General features: G+C 39.6%; 1 protein-coding gene across 5 annotated transcripts in view; it reads right to left on the bottom strand.

The window, feature by feature from the left end:
* Kcnip4 (potassium voltage-gated channel interacting protein 4) overlaps nt 1-15,031 on the bottom strand; it is a 1,150,698-nt gene that overhangs the window by 544,021 nt on the left and 591,646 nt on the right. The window contains exon 1 of one of the 5 annotated variants that reach the window (XM_017599087.3): nt 1-15,031. This exon is cut by the window's left edge and continues 14,817 nt beyond it. The gene's annotated coding sequence lies outside the window, so the exon portion shown is untranslated. 5 annotated transcript variants of the gene reach the window in all.

Below are 15,031 nucleotides of genomic sequence, written 5' to 3'. Positions count from 1 at the left end.
GCATCTTACTTACATGGTATCTTAGTGTTCATTACCTGGGACAATTAGCATCCTAGTGAGACAAGCCAATCTATAAGAGCTATTTCTTGCCCCTAGGGTAGATAGGATCCCTGTAATTCTACTTGGTAAATGGAGTCTTAGAACTGCCATTTCCTGATATTGAAGGTTTGGAATATAGAAACATCATTTCCTATATATTTTACGACAACTTCCCTTATTTTGATATAAATTTGTGATTTAGGAATTGTCTGTGCTAGGGCTTTGTCATTCTAAGAGCATCTAGTAATGAGAGAGAAAATGAAATAGTACCTATTTTCCTTTCCTTTCTAGAGCCATGCTGATATATTATATTCCTTGATACTCGTTCTTATGAAGTGAAGTTTATTCATAAACTTGAGAGTCATTTGTTAGAGCTGAAGCATAGGGAAAAGTGTCTTTTTCTCTCCACAAGTTTAATTTTTAGATTTTTACATGGCTAGTAAAAATCCTCTCGAGTTTATGGTTTTTTTGTATGAGACAGATGAAGAGTCATTCCACCTAAAAGTGCTTAGAATAGAGTTATAGGTAACCCATAAATAAGCAGAATATAAAGCCAAGTGTGCTTCTGTATGGCAAGAAGATAGAACGATACTCTGAAGTTCACTAAATTGGTAGTACTGGCGGACATGTAGGGAGAATGACTTACAACTCAAGCAGATGGCATAACGGGGAGAGTCGAGGAATGCATGTCTGACACAATGCAGGGGAGAGTGATATGCAAAATGTGTTCAAGTGCGAGCTCTCTTTTGGTACTTCAACCTTGTTCTTGTTACAGGCAATGAAGGAAACAAATGTCAAAGGTGAATCTAAAGGAAAGCAAAATCTGTCTGCTCTCAAACTGTGGTCATTTTAGCTGCTTGTTGCTGACAGTTCTGATCATATGTTTCTAATCCCAGAAACATGGACAAAATGTACTAGTTGTCAGAACAGATTTAAGGAAGACCAGTCCACAGACACATGATAGAGCATGGCGTGACATGACCCCTGTCATGTCTACAACTATACTGTGAATTTATGCTCCAAATCATGTAACTACTTTCCCCCTTATATCTAAATGACTAGCTAGGCCCTAGTGCTCTTCTCTCAATGACAGAATTCCTCATTTTTTACTTAGAAAGTTTCCTAGGATGTTACCTTCCTGGATATTTGAAAGTTACTGTCTCCTAGATGTCTCTTAGAAAAGTATCCCATTATTTTTCAGTTTCTCTGATCTTTGAGTTGCCTAGTAGCTTGTTAAACATCAATGCACACCAGCTCCCTGGCAAGGTGAGTCACCCTATGCTTGTGCTCATATCTACCTACCTAAAAATGACATACACAAATACAAACATACTGTAGACCTTAAAAAGATTTCAACAGTAGTCAGCTCAAGACCATTAAAAATAATATTACTTTGAAGTAGTAGTCTTTCAAAACCAGCTTAATCATATTAGTGAATAGCAAAATAATATCATTAGCTTGTGGGCAGTCCTGTTGATTAGCACAGCCCATAATAGAATGCTATTGAGTAAAATACTAATGTGTGATGTTTTACAAATTAAAATGATATTATTTTGTGAAAATCTTTTACAGTTATATTTATCTGTATTTTGGGCACGTTGATAGCCACGACTGAAAAAGTATTTCTTGCTGTAGCTCATCATTGAAAATCTTGGTTTGGACTGGAGAGATGGCTCAGTGGTTAAGAGCAACAACTGTTCTACCAGAGGTCCTGGGTTCAAACTCCAGCAACTATATGGTGGCTCACAACCATCTGCAACGGGATCTGATGCCCTCTTCCTCACAGTTTCTAAAGATAACCTTAATGAAACTTCATAATTGATTACTGAGACAGATTGTACATGAAGCTGAAAATACATTATAAATGCAAAAATTACAATCTGATCTGATAAGCCTGTTTTTCTTTTTGTTTTTCCATCATGAAAGCTAGTTAACAAAACTCAGAACAACTCTGTATGACCAAACAGTGATAATTCCAGACACATAATATGCAGACGGTACGATCTGAGCTGAGAGGAAGGAGTTTGTCTTCTCAGGAGTGAGCCTACCCAGCAGCTAGCTGCTCAGGAACTGACTCCAGCACCCAGAACGCTACACAGCTAGTGTGGTTAGGCGCTAACTGCTCAGGCATGAGGCTGCTCTGTAGGTGGCTAGCATATTTAAATTACCCTAAAGAGCTGATAGCTTGCCTCAGGAGGTAGAGTACTGAGTAGATATTTGCTTTTTGGGAGCGATGCCCTTGAAGCCCTCCATTATTGATGTTATTATTATGATTAGAGTTAAGTATGACTGGGTTCATGGAAAATCCCCAGCCGGCTGCAGAAGACTAATACAAATCTGGTGGTCAGGGTGAATAATGATATGATAAAGTTCTGACCTTGCTGAGAAATACATCTGACATCAAGATGCCCAATGTGATGACCTGTAACCTTTCTGAAAAACCAACATCCTGCTGACTAATAGATATGATAAACCTGTGACCTTTCTGAAAAACCAACATCCTGTTGACATCAGCTGACCACACAAATACTGTGTCCTTGGCCTGCCTTAATATTTCACACTTCGCCCCTCCCTCTGTTACCCCTGTTATGGTATAAATTCAGCCTTGGGAAAAAATAAAGTCGCCTTGATCTGACTCTTGTCTTGGCGTCCTTCTTCGCGTCTCTTGTCCCCCATTCTCTTCCAGGTACCCACAGCACCCTCGTTGACACTTGCTTAGGAGATAGGATGCTGAAAATATAGTCTGATGAGAAGATGACAGTGGCTAAAAAACAGCTCACTTGGGAGCTCACCTGTACAGAAGATAACCTACTCAGTAGTCAGCTTACTAAAGAACTATTGATGGCTTGTTTGGGGCTAAGCATATGTAGGGACTAGGTTATCATTTGCTTACTGAGAAACTAGCCTAATCTGGTACTGATAGACTAAGGAGTTAGTGCCCAGGTGCATTGAAAAATGGCAAAATGTAGAGATTATAGAGAAGGGGCTTGCTCGTGTGACTGTGATATTTGTTATTATTCTAAGATCAATGAGTTGAGTTGAGGGTTTTTTTTTTATATCTATTACATTATTTTAGTGAGGCATCTAGGGAGGAAAAAACAAGGAGACACGTACTATAAGGTGTCATTTGTGTTTTGTCACCACACTCTAGCCTGTACCCTGTTCAGGAGGAATAATTATTAAGTACACATTATATATGAGGGGAATTGCCCAGATGTGTTGAAGGCTCAAATATAGCTCTCCGATCTTGGAAAGAGATTCATTACTTTATCCAATTTAAAGAACTTCTTTAGTGCTTTGCTCTGCACGAATTTTCTCTGCATGAATCTACAATGAATTGACAAGACAAAGCACCATAGTAGACCTATTTGTTATGAAATGTTTGTTCAGAAAGAGAGGGAAAGAAGTCAGATGCAACCTACAAGCTTTCAGCTTAAATTCCAGTGATTTTTTTTTCAAGGCACTCTCAGAAAGACAGGGACAAATTGAAAAGTACTTGAAGAGTGATAAGAAAAACGAGAGACTTGATTTATGAGACAAGATTTAAAGTGATAAATACCTATTCCTAGGCTAAGGAATCTCCAGGGGACATGATAACAATCTACAAATATTGAGAGGATGTGAATATAGATAGTAGGGACGATTTCTTAAAGTGTAACAAGATAAAACTGGTAAAAAGAAAATGTTCAACTGCAGAAAATGCCAAGAAGATTTTGGCAACAGGTTTCATAGGATGAGGGGAAGGAGTCAGAGGAAAAAGAAGAGGCAGACGGAAAGAAGGGGGAAGTATCAAAGAAGACTTGAAAATACATGATGAGGAAAAGAAATGACTGGAAGAAGAAAGGAGAGAGAATGAAGGAAGACAATTTTGCCAGATCTAGAGTTACAGAAGGCCAAAGCAGGAAGATAGTAATCTCAGGGTCAAGTGGACTACAGAAAGAATGTAATTTGGGGCAACTTAGTGAGACCCTGTCTTAAAACTAAAGAGGAGCCTGGAGAAATAAAGTCTATGACCTCATTCTTGCATAGATTTCCCTATCAAGTTCAACAGAATATAGTATTTCTTTAAAAATGTATGCTAATCATATTTTAATAGAAAGGTAGTCATTGATGACCATTTAAAAGCACTGCATATCCTTCATAGAAGACCTCATACCAATACTATCCAAACTATTCCACAAAATTGAAACAGACAGAGCGCTACCAAATTCCTTCTATGAAGCCACAATTACTCTTATACCTAAACCAGACAAAGACCCAACAAAGAAAGAGAACTTCAGAACAATTTCCCTTATGAATATCAATGCAAAAATACTCAATAAAATTCTTACAAACCGAATCCAAGAACACATCAAAACAATCATACATCATGATCAAGTAGGCTTCATCCCAAGTGTGCAGGGATGGTTTAATGTATGGAAAACCATCAACGTAATCCACTATATCAACAAATTGAAAGATAAAAACCACATGATCATTTCATTAGATGCTGAGAAAGCATTTGACAAAATTCAACACTCCTTCATGATAAAAGCCCTGGAAAGAACAGGAATTCAAGGCCCATACTTAAACATAGTAAAAGCCATAAACAGCAAACCAGTAACTAACATTAAACTAAATGGAGAGAAACTTGAAGCAATACCACTAAAATCAGAGGCTAGACAGGGCTGTCCACTCTCTCCCTACTTACTCAATATAGTTCTCGAAGTCCTAGCTAAAGCAATCAGAGAACAAAAGGAGATCAAAGGAACACAGACTGGAAAGGAAGAAGTCAAAATATCACTATTTGTAGATGATATGATAGTATATTTAAGTGATCCCAAAAGTTCCACCAGAGAAATACTAAACCTGATAAACACCCTCAGCAAATGGCTGGGTATAAAGTTAACTCAAATAAAACAGTAGCCTTCCCCTACACAAAAGAGAAACAAGCTGAGAAAGAAATTAGGGAAAAGACACCCTTCATAATAGTCCCAAATAATATAAAATACCTCGGTGAATACCATGCAAGTGAAAGATCTGTATAATAAGAACTTCAAGTCTCTGAAGAAAGAAATTGAAGAAGATCTCACAAGATGGAAAGATCTCCCATGCTCATGGATTGGCAGGATTAATATAGTAAATATGGCGATTTTACCAAAAGCGATCTACAGATTCAATGCAATCCCTATGAAAATTCCAATCTAATTCTTCATAGAGTTAGACAGAACAATTTGCAAATTCATCTGGAATAACAAAAAAACCCATGATAGCTAAAACTATCCACAAAAATAAAAGGACTTTCATGGGAATCACTATCCCTGAACTCAAGCGTTATTACAGAGGAATAGTGATAAAAACTGTATGGTATTGGTACAGAGACAGGCAGATAGACCAGTGGAATAGAATTGAAGACCCAGAAATGAACCCACACACCTATGGTCACTTGATTTTTTGACAAAGGGGCCAAAACCATCCAATGAAAAAAAAGAGTAATTTCAGCAAATGGTGCTGGTTCAACTGGAGGTCAGCATGTAGAAGAATGCAGATTGATCCATTCTTATCACCTTGTACAAAGCTTAAGTCCAAGTGGATCAAGGACTTCCACATCAAACCAGATACACTCAAACTAATAGAAGAAAAAGTGGGGAAGCATCTCGAACACATGGGCACTAGAGAAAATTTCCTGAAGAAAATACCAATGGCTTATGCTCTAAGATCAAGAATCGACAAATGGGATCTCATAAAACTACAAATCTTCTGTAAGGCAAAGGACAATGTTGTTAGGACAGAAAGGCAACCGACAGATTGGGAAAAGATCTTTACCAATCCTACAACTGATAGAGAGCTTATATCCAAAATATACAAAGAACTCAAGAAGTTAGATTTCAGGGAGACCACCCTATTAAAAATTGGGGTCCAGAGCTAAACAAAGAATTCACAGCTGAGGAATGCCGAATGGCTGAGAAGGACCTAAAGCAATGCTCAACATCTTTAGTCATCAGGGAAATGCAAATCAAAACAACCCTGAGATTTCACCTCACACCAGTGAGAATGGCTAAGATCAAAAACTCAGGGGACAGCAGATGCTGGCGAGGATGTGGAGAAAGAGGAACACTCCTCCATTGTTGGTGGGATTGCAGACTGGTCCAACCTTTCTGGAAATCAGTCTGGAGGTTCCTCAGAAAATTGGACATTGAACTACCTGAGGATCCAGCTATACCTCTCTTGGGCATATACCCAAAAGATGCTCCAACATATACAAAGACACATGCTCCTCTATGTTCATAGCAGCCTTATTTACAGTAGCCAGAAGCTGGAAAGAACCCAGATGCCCTTCAACAGAGGAATAGATACAGAAAATGTGAAACATCTACACAATGGAATACTACTCAGCTATCAAAAACAATGACTTTATGAAATTCATAAGCAAATGGATAAAACTGGAAAATATCAACCTGAGTGATGTAATCCAATCACAGAAAAGCACACATGGTATGCACTCATTGATAAGTGGATATTAGCTCAAATGTTTGAATCACCCTAGATGCAAAGGACACATGAAACTCAGGAAGGATGACCAAAATGAGAATGCTTCATTCCTTCTTTAAAAGGGGAACAAGAGTACTCTTAGGAGGGGATAGGGAGGCAAAGTTTAGAACAGAGCCTGAAGGAACACCCACTCAGAGCCTGCCGCACATGTGGCCCATACATATACAGCCAACAAAGTAGATAAGATGGATGAAGCAAAGAAGTGCAGGCTGACAGGAACTCGATGTAGATCTCTCCTGACAGACACAGCCAGAATAAGGCAAACACATAGGTGAATGCCAGCCACTGAACTGAGAACGGGACCCCCGTTGAAGGAATCAGAGAAAGGACTGAAAGAGCTGAAGGGGCTTGAGACCCCATATGAACAACAATGCCAACCAACCAGAGCTTCCAGGGACTAAGCCACTACCCAAAGACTATACATGGACTGACCCTGGGCTCCAGCCTCATAGGTAGCAATGAATAGCCTAGTAAGAGCACCAGTGGAAGGGAAGGCCTTGGTCCTGCCAAGGCTGGACCCCCAGTGAACCGGATTCTTGGTGGGAGGGTGGTAATGGGGGGAGGATGAGGAGGGGAACACCCCTATAGGAGGGGAGCGGGAGGGGTTAGGGGGATGTTGGCCTGGAAATCAGGAAATGGAATAACATTTGAAATGTAAATAAGAAATACCCAATTTAATAGAGATGGAAAAACATTTTTAAAAAGCACTGCATAAAATGTATGTAGCTGTAGTTGATAGGGTTATGACAAAAGGAACAAAGAGAGGGAGGGAGTGAGGAAGAGAGAAAATCAAAAAAAGGAAAATGCAGGAAGGAAGAGGGTAACGATATTTTCTCTTCACATTGAGGAGATAGAGGGCATAAGATTTCTGGAAGTCCTCAGGCATAATGAAAATTTCCCTACGGATCTGCGCCAAGAAAGGAGATGACATCAAGAGCCTATCTTAGGGCACAACCAGTAACTAAATCAGTAGGTGACAGTAATGGGAAGGTGAAGTGGCTGAGCATAACCATTCCTGCTATTAAATCTGGGGCCTGGGTATAGGCTATGTGCCAACCTTTAGCGAGCCTGCTATCTATAACAGTTACTGTAATTTAAAGTGAATTATAATGTTGGCCTGGTACATATCTTTTCTGTAAAATTTCACATATTATATGCTACTAAAACAAGACTTTCTGAACAACAACCTATAGTCACATTGTTTCTTATAGATGTTGCTCTATTTCTTTTATTTATTTATTTTTAAATTTATTTTTACACTCCAGATTTTATTTCCTTCTGTTGAAACCCCTGCCCTCCGTGACAATTCCACATCCCATACCTTCTCTCTACCCCACCCCCAGTGTCTCCACAAGGATCCCCACCCATCCCACCTTTAAACTTCCTGGGGCTTCCAATCTCTTAAGGGTTATGTGCATCTTCTCTGACTGAACCTGGGAATCTTCTGCTGTATATGTGATGGAGGTCTCATCTCAGTTGGGGTATGCTGCCTGGTTGGTGATCCAGTGTCTGAGAGATCTTGGGGGACCATATTAATTAATTGAAATTGCTGGTCCTTTTACAGGATTGCCCTCCTCCTCAGCTTCCTCCAGCTTTTCCCTAATTTAACCAGAGGGGTCAGCAGCTTTTGTTCATTGCTTGGATGTACATATCTGCATCTGACTCTTTCAGCTGCTTGTTGAGTCTTTTGAAGGGCAGTCTCTTTTTTGTGAATGGCTCATAGCCTCAGTAATTGTGTCATGTCTTGGGGCCTCCCCTTGAACTGGATTCTACTTTGGGACTGTCTCTGGACCTTCTTTTCCTCAGGTTTTTCTCTATTCCCATCCCTGCATTTCTTTCAGACAGGAAGACTTATTGGTCAGAGCTTTGACTGTGGGATAGCAACTCTATCCCTCAATTGATGCCCTGTCTTTCTGCTGGTGGTGGGTTCAATAAGTTCCTTCTCCCCACTGTAAGACATTTCATCTAGCCCCGCCTCCCTATGAATCCTGAGGGCCTCTTTCTTCCCAAGTCTCTGGTACATTCTAGAGAGTCCTCCCAACCTCCTTCCTTCCGAAGTTGACTGTTTCCAATCTTTCTGCTGGCCTTTACAGCTTCAGTTCTCACACACACCCCATACCAGATCATGTTTCCCTCTACCCCTCCTGCATTCCCTTTCTCTCCCCTGTCCCTCCCTTCTTCCCTCCCTCCCCCCTTGTTGTTGCTTTTATCTCCCTCCCAAGTGGGACTGAGGAGTCCTAGCTCATGCCTTACAGTGTCTCTGGAGCATCTGCAGCAACAGTCAGGAGAGGGTGAAACTGGGCCTCCTTTGGACGAATTAGAAGATGGATGCTGAGAAGCATTCGGGTGCTGCTAATCCAGGCCCATCATTCTTATAACATAAAAGTTTGAGATGCCTCCATTTCACAGATTAACAATCCCAGGGAAAGCAAGTTAAATAATTTGTTCCGAATTACTTAAATAATAAAACAATGAATGGAATTTTAGGCTTCATACCCTCAAACTTTATCTGTTTTGCTTATTGGTCATCTACCCAGCATATAGCCCAAATCAAGCACCAAATGTGTATGTACTATATCAAATGGACAAGAATGGATGGTAGTTGATATATGAAAAGACTGGTTGAAAGCTTTTCATTGTGAGTCTATGAGATGTTGCCAAATTTTCATCAATCATTAAACTATGTATGAACCAATCACAGTCACATTATGAAATGATGTCTTTTCTTTTGATACCAAAGTATCTTTATCTTCTTGTTGTCATTTTAGATATCTATGCCATGCATCAAATTTTCTAACAACGCAATGTTCTCATCTGGATATTTCTGTAAATGCTAAGTATTTAACTCCATATATAATCACTTTATCTGTTATTTGGCAGGAAACTGACTAATGAATAACACAGAAAATCAATGTTTAGTGTTTGATACCCTACTATAAAAGTGAGGAGCATTGGTGATGGCTTAGAGTATTTACTGTATAGGCTGGAGGTTAGGAACTGAAATGCTAGAACTCATAGAAAAACAGGTGATGACCTATAATCTCAGTATCCATGAGGAATAAAGTGGGGATCCGTGGTGAAAGCTGGCAAAGCAGACTAGCTGTACAGGTCAGATCAGTGTCCAACTGAGAGACACTATCTCAATATATAAGGCACAGAGTGATCAATACAGATTTCCAATGTCAACCTTAGGCCTCTGCATATACACATGTAGAGGTATATGTACTTGCACAGTGTATGCTCATGCATATTCAAATACACACAGACATTTAAGGCATATGTAGCTTCATTTACAAAGCACAGAAGAATAGGACACATATATCCAGTGCTTAGGAAAATTCTAAATCCATAGGGATAAAATATAAATCCATGACTAGATAAATAAATCAAAATGTAATAGCCATTTAGGATTTTTCTAATAGGCTTAATTCCTTAACATGTTTACTACATCCTACAATTCAAGATAAAATAAGCAAAAAAAATTGAAAGGAGCACTGAACCATTAATCTCATGAACAAGTCATTAGTGAGGAAGAAAAGCCTCTAAAGGCATATCTCTAAATCAACATGATAAACCAAGGTATGTGAAACTGGGGATTTACAGAAGACCAGTTTAATTTCTGCTTAAAGCAGTATTGTGAGTTTATTCAGAAAGACATCCCATAGGACACAAAAGCTATGCTGGGTTTTGATGAATAAGTAGGAGTTTTCAAGCCAGCAAGAAAAAAAACCCTTCAATTAGAAGAATAAGTTGGTTCAAAGCATTGCAATTTTCTCCTGTCTCCCCTACACATGATCATGACCCTCCTTTTCCTTTCCCTCTTCCCTCTCTCACCCAAGTTCCTCCTCCCTTTGCCTCCCATGATTATTTTCTTCCCCTTTCTAAGTGGGATTGAAGCATCCTCACTTAGATCTTCCTTTGTGTTAAACTTCATATGGTGAGTTGTACCATGTTTATTCTGTACCTTTTGGTTAAAATCCACTTATCAGTGAGTATATGCCATGCATGTCCTAAATCCAGAGGGCTGGGAGAATGAATGGAAATGTGCAGCTGTGGAAGGGTAAGGGGCAGGAAGACCTCTAGAAAGTACCAGAGACCTGGGATGTGAGATGCTCCCAGGATTCAATGGGAGTGACGTTAGCCATAATGTCCAACAGTGGGAAGATGGAAGGAACCTGAAGAGACTACCTCTAGTAGATACGCAATGTACCAGTGGAGGGATGGGGTCACCCACATACCTTCAAATCTTTTTACTCAGAGTTGTTGCTGTCTAAAAGAAATGCAGGAACAAAAAGGGAGCAGATAGTAAAGAAAAGGTTGTCCAGTGACAAGTCCAACTTGAGATCTATCCCAAGGGCAGGCACCAAGGCCTGACACTATTACTGATCCAATGTTATTTTTGCAGATAGGAGTCTAGCATGGTTGTCCTCTGAATAGCTCTACCAGTACCTGACATAGACAGATTCAGATACTTATAGCCAACCACTGGACTGAGGTCAGGGACCCTAATTAGAGTTAGGGGAAGGACTGAAGAAGCTGATGTGGATGGTAGCTCCATACAAAGACCAAAAGGATCAACTAATCTGGACCCATGGAGCTCCCAGAGACTGAGCCACCAACCAAACAGAATATATGGTCTGCTCTATGGCTCCCAGCACATATGTAGCAGAGGAATGCCTTGTCTGGCTTCAGTGGAATAGGCTGTGCCTAATCCTGTAGAGACTTGATGCCCCAGGGAAGGAAGATGATGAGGAGGTAGTGAGGTCAGGGTGGATGTGTGTGGCAGTACCCTCTCAGAGGTAAGGAGAAGGGGAATGAGATGAAGAACGCTGAGACAGGGAACCAGGAAAGGAGGGAACATTTAGAATGTAAATAAATAAAATAATTTGATAAAAAAGTAAAAGCATCAAAATTAAAATTATACAAGAATAGAATATATTTTGATTACTATGCAATTGGGAGAATAATGGAAGATTATGACAGGCTGTGATAACTGTGATAAGGATATCTTGTGAATAACCAAATGGACAACCAAATCCTCCCATCTTCTTAGCTGTACTAAAATGGCTACAGATCCTGAAATCTCTCTTCAAACAGGAATTTAACATCTCCACCATCACACTGCCCAGACTCCTTCTTCACAGTCAAGGGAACTTATTAAAAATGGTGTATTCAGACACCGTATCCTGAAGCATACCTTCTAGTTAAGGCCAGAATATGTAATTACAGAAGAGCTGTTATTAACATTTCATAAATCATCTATTGGATAATTTAGGTGTTTAACACTGTTCAAGAACAGCTACATTTGAGAAATGGATCATAATTGCAACAGCTGCCTCAAAGAATGATCAGTACAGTGATTAGGAATGAGGATCACTTCTTTAAAATGCACAGTTGCAGGCGTGTATTAATGAATAATGGTGAGACCTGTTCATCAGAATGAATATTGGAATCTCAAGACTACAACTGTAAAATATCCTTTAGAACTAATGAATGTAGGAAACCAGGAAGAAACAAAGCTATCAAGGACTAAGTTAGATTTCTGTTGCTGTGATAAAACACCACATAGAAAGCAGCTTAGGTAACAAGGGTTTTATTCCAGCTAACAATTCCAAGCTATAGTCAATTATTGTGTAGAAGTCAAGGTAGGAAATTCAAACAGCTAATCATATAACATGTACACTTAGGGGCAGAGAGAGATGTGTACAATTTCTCGCTTGCTTGCATTTATTTATGCCTTTTACTTTTTATTCAATTCAGGACATCCCTGGCTAGGTAAGGGGCTGAGTGCAGTGAGCATGCTCTTCCCATATCAGTTAACTCAATTAAGGCAGTCCTCTAAAGACATGTGCACAGGTTAAACCCACCTAGAGAAGCTCTTCTTAGGGGTCTCTTCCCCAGTGAGTTAGGCTATGCCAGGTTGACAATGCTATCCATTACTATTGCTGATAAAGATTTCTGGTTAAATGGATTCCAGGAATTAAACAGTTAAAGTATGTGTTTTCCTACAGAAAAAATGAATGGCGTCATTCATTTTTTCCAGTTTACAAGGTTAAGAAAGCTTGAAGTATAAATCTTATTGAGGAGAAAATGAGGAATAACTTGCACATTTAATCCTAGGCAAATTTCATTGAAGTCTCATAAAACATTCCACACGAACAGTTTTCAACAGAAATTTGATGTCCTTAAAGAATAACGAGTTTTATATCTTTCTCTTGAGATATAATCAGTGTTGTCATTGAACTTGGTCATTCCTGCCTCCTTTGAATGGTAACCCTTTGCAAATGAATCTTAGAGAAATACAGCAGCTCCAGCCTCCCCCAGCATCCCTACTTCTCTGCATTGTTTAGCTGTATTTTGAAACTAGCTCTTCTTTTCCCAGCAATACTTCGCCTAGCTAGCACTTCTGAAACCCTTAATGGCTGATGTGGGAGGCTGACAACTATGCCTTCAATGTTAAACATGATGCAGGCAACTGTGATTCAATAGATTAACTGGGTTCCTCTGTGTCCTGTTCTATTCATGTTTTCCACCTGTAGATATCCCATCCTAACTCACATGGAAAACACTGTACTCTTGTAAAAATATAAAAAATAAAACAAGTATGGCTGTCTTTTATCCCCACTAGGTCCTTCACCACAGTGCCCCAAGATATCTACTGGATAACTTGGCGAAAACACATACCAACTCCGAGGCAGCCCAGTGTCTCCTGCCACCACCACACACTTTCCTACACTCAAACCATCACATACAAGAACACACAACACAATAAGCTTTGACCCAATTTGTAAGATATAATTGCCCACTTAAACATACAAAGCCCAGTACCATCCATCCCTCAAGAACATTAATAACAATCTGTAAATACACAGAGCAGAACCTTAACGTCACCTGCCACGGCTTCTCACCCTCTCCCTCCTGTCTCTTCTCTCCCTTCTAGTCTCCTCTTCCTTCAAACTTCTCTCCTGCCTATCCTTCCTTCTCCTCCAATGACGGGCCTTCTTCTATCCTGTACCTGTCCTTCACCTGCATTTTACAAATTCAATGAGGAGAAGGTTCTGGTAAAGTCTCCAGAGTCCTGAGTAGTGACTAGGCAGCTGTCCTTGGGGCAGTGGAATTAGCATCAAAATACAGATAACTCCAGGGCAAACTGCCACATTGTACTATCTCCTTTTCTAGTTGATATTCTTATTTTACTCTCAACTCTGAAACCAGCTGCTTCTGGCTCTGGGACCAGGAAGGCAGGCAACATTTGGAATGTAAATAAACATGATAATTTAATAAAAATAGAATAAAAATAATTAATCTTGTATATTTCTAAAACGGATAAATCCAAAGACTCTGATTATACATTGGTACAAGAATGAAACTCCCTCTATCATTTACCTTGGGCAGTTCATCTAGAGTATTTGCATGGCAATGATTCCATGTTAAGCCTCTGACTCAGATGTTCCTTCACTCCAAAGGGCTCATCTTACTTCACAATACTAGTCTCCTCTCCTAGAAGATCTTGGAAATATCTTAATCATGGAATATCCTAAAGAGAACTATTATTTCTATTCTGAAATGCGTGGCCTTCGTGTCTAAAAGGGCTCCGTTCAGGATCTTTATCCATTTGCCAGGCATAATAATGACTTTTGCATGAGCACAATTCTTTGCTGTAACCACCTTGGTAGGAACAAAGATGCTTATGTACACACAAGTTGGACCTTTGTAGTTAAAAGTAAACTAAGGATACCAAGGAATTGGATTTTTCTCCAAGCCAGGAAAAGGAAAGTTCTTTGGCCGTGGTATCAATAGCATCTTTCAGAAGGGAAAAATGAATCCTGAAAGAAAAGTTTCCATTGTTTTGATTTTTTTTGAGGGACTAGAGATAATGATGGGCATGAAGGATGTCTTGTACAGGATGGCTTGTTCAAACATACATTTTTGTTTCTTTTTGAACTTGAGTCTCATGTCACTGGCCATATAACTGCTGACAGCAGGTGTGTGTGGGGTGGGGGGCTTTATTTATTCCTATTCTCAGTGTAGGCATGCTGAATAAATCTTTTTTCCCCTTTGCTTTTCTATAGTGCTTGTCTCTTACTGAGCCTAGCTTGTTAGCACTGTCAGAACCCAGGCATTGATCCTAACAAGCTCTGGTAGCATTTTCTCTGCACTCATCCAACACTTTACAAAGCCTGCTGAGTTTTCATCTGAATCATGACAGACTTTTCTCTGGCCCCTCTAAAGTGCTTTATAGGGGGAGTTCCCTATTTCTTCCTGTTTGGTATTGCCACTTCTTTTTATGCCTTTTCACCCTGTTCTACTTCAACCCAAAAGGTTCTTATAATCTTACATTGTGTCATTCCCATAAATGACCTAATGACATCATATTCTTTTTTTTTTTTTTACATTTTTTTTTTATTAACTTGAGTATTTCTTATATACATTTCGAGTGTTATTCCCTTTCCCGGTTTCC

This window comes from Rattus norvegicus, chromosome 14 (genome assembly GCF_036323735.1).
Source record: "Rattus norvegicus strain BN/NHsdMcwi chromosome 14, GRCr8, whole genome shotgun sequence".
In the NCBI taxonomy this organism is placed as follows: domain Eukaryota; kingdom Metazoa; phylum Chordata; class Mammalia; order Rodentia; family Muridae; genus Rattus; species Rattus norvegicus.
Note: the sequence above shows the minus strand (reverse complement) of the source record. Positions and strands in the feature narration are given on the sequence as shown.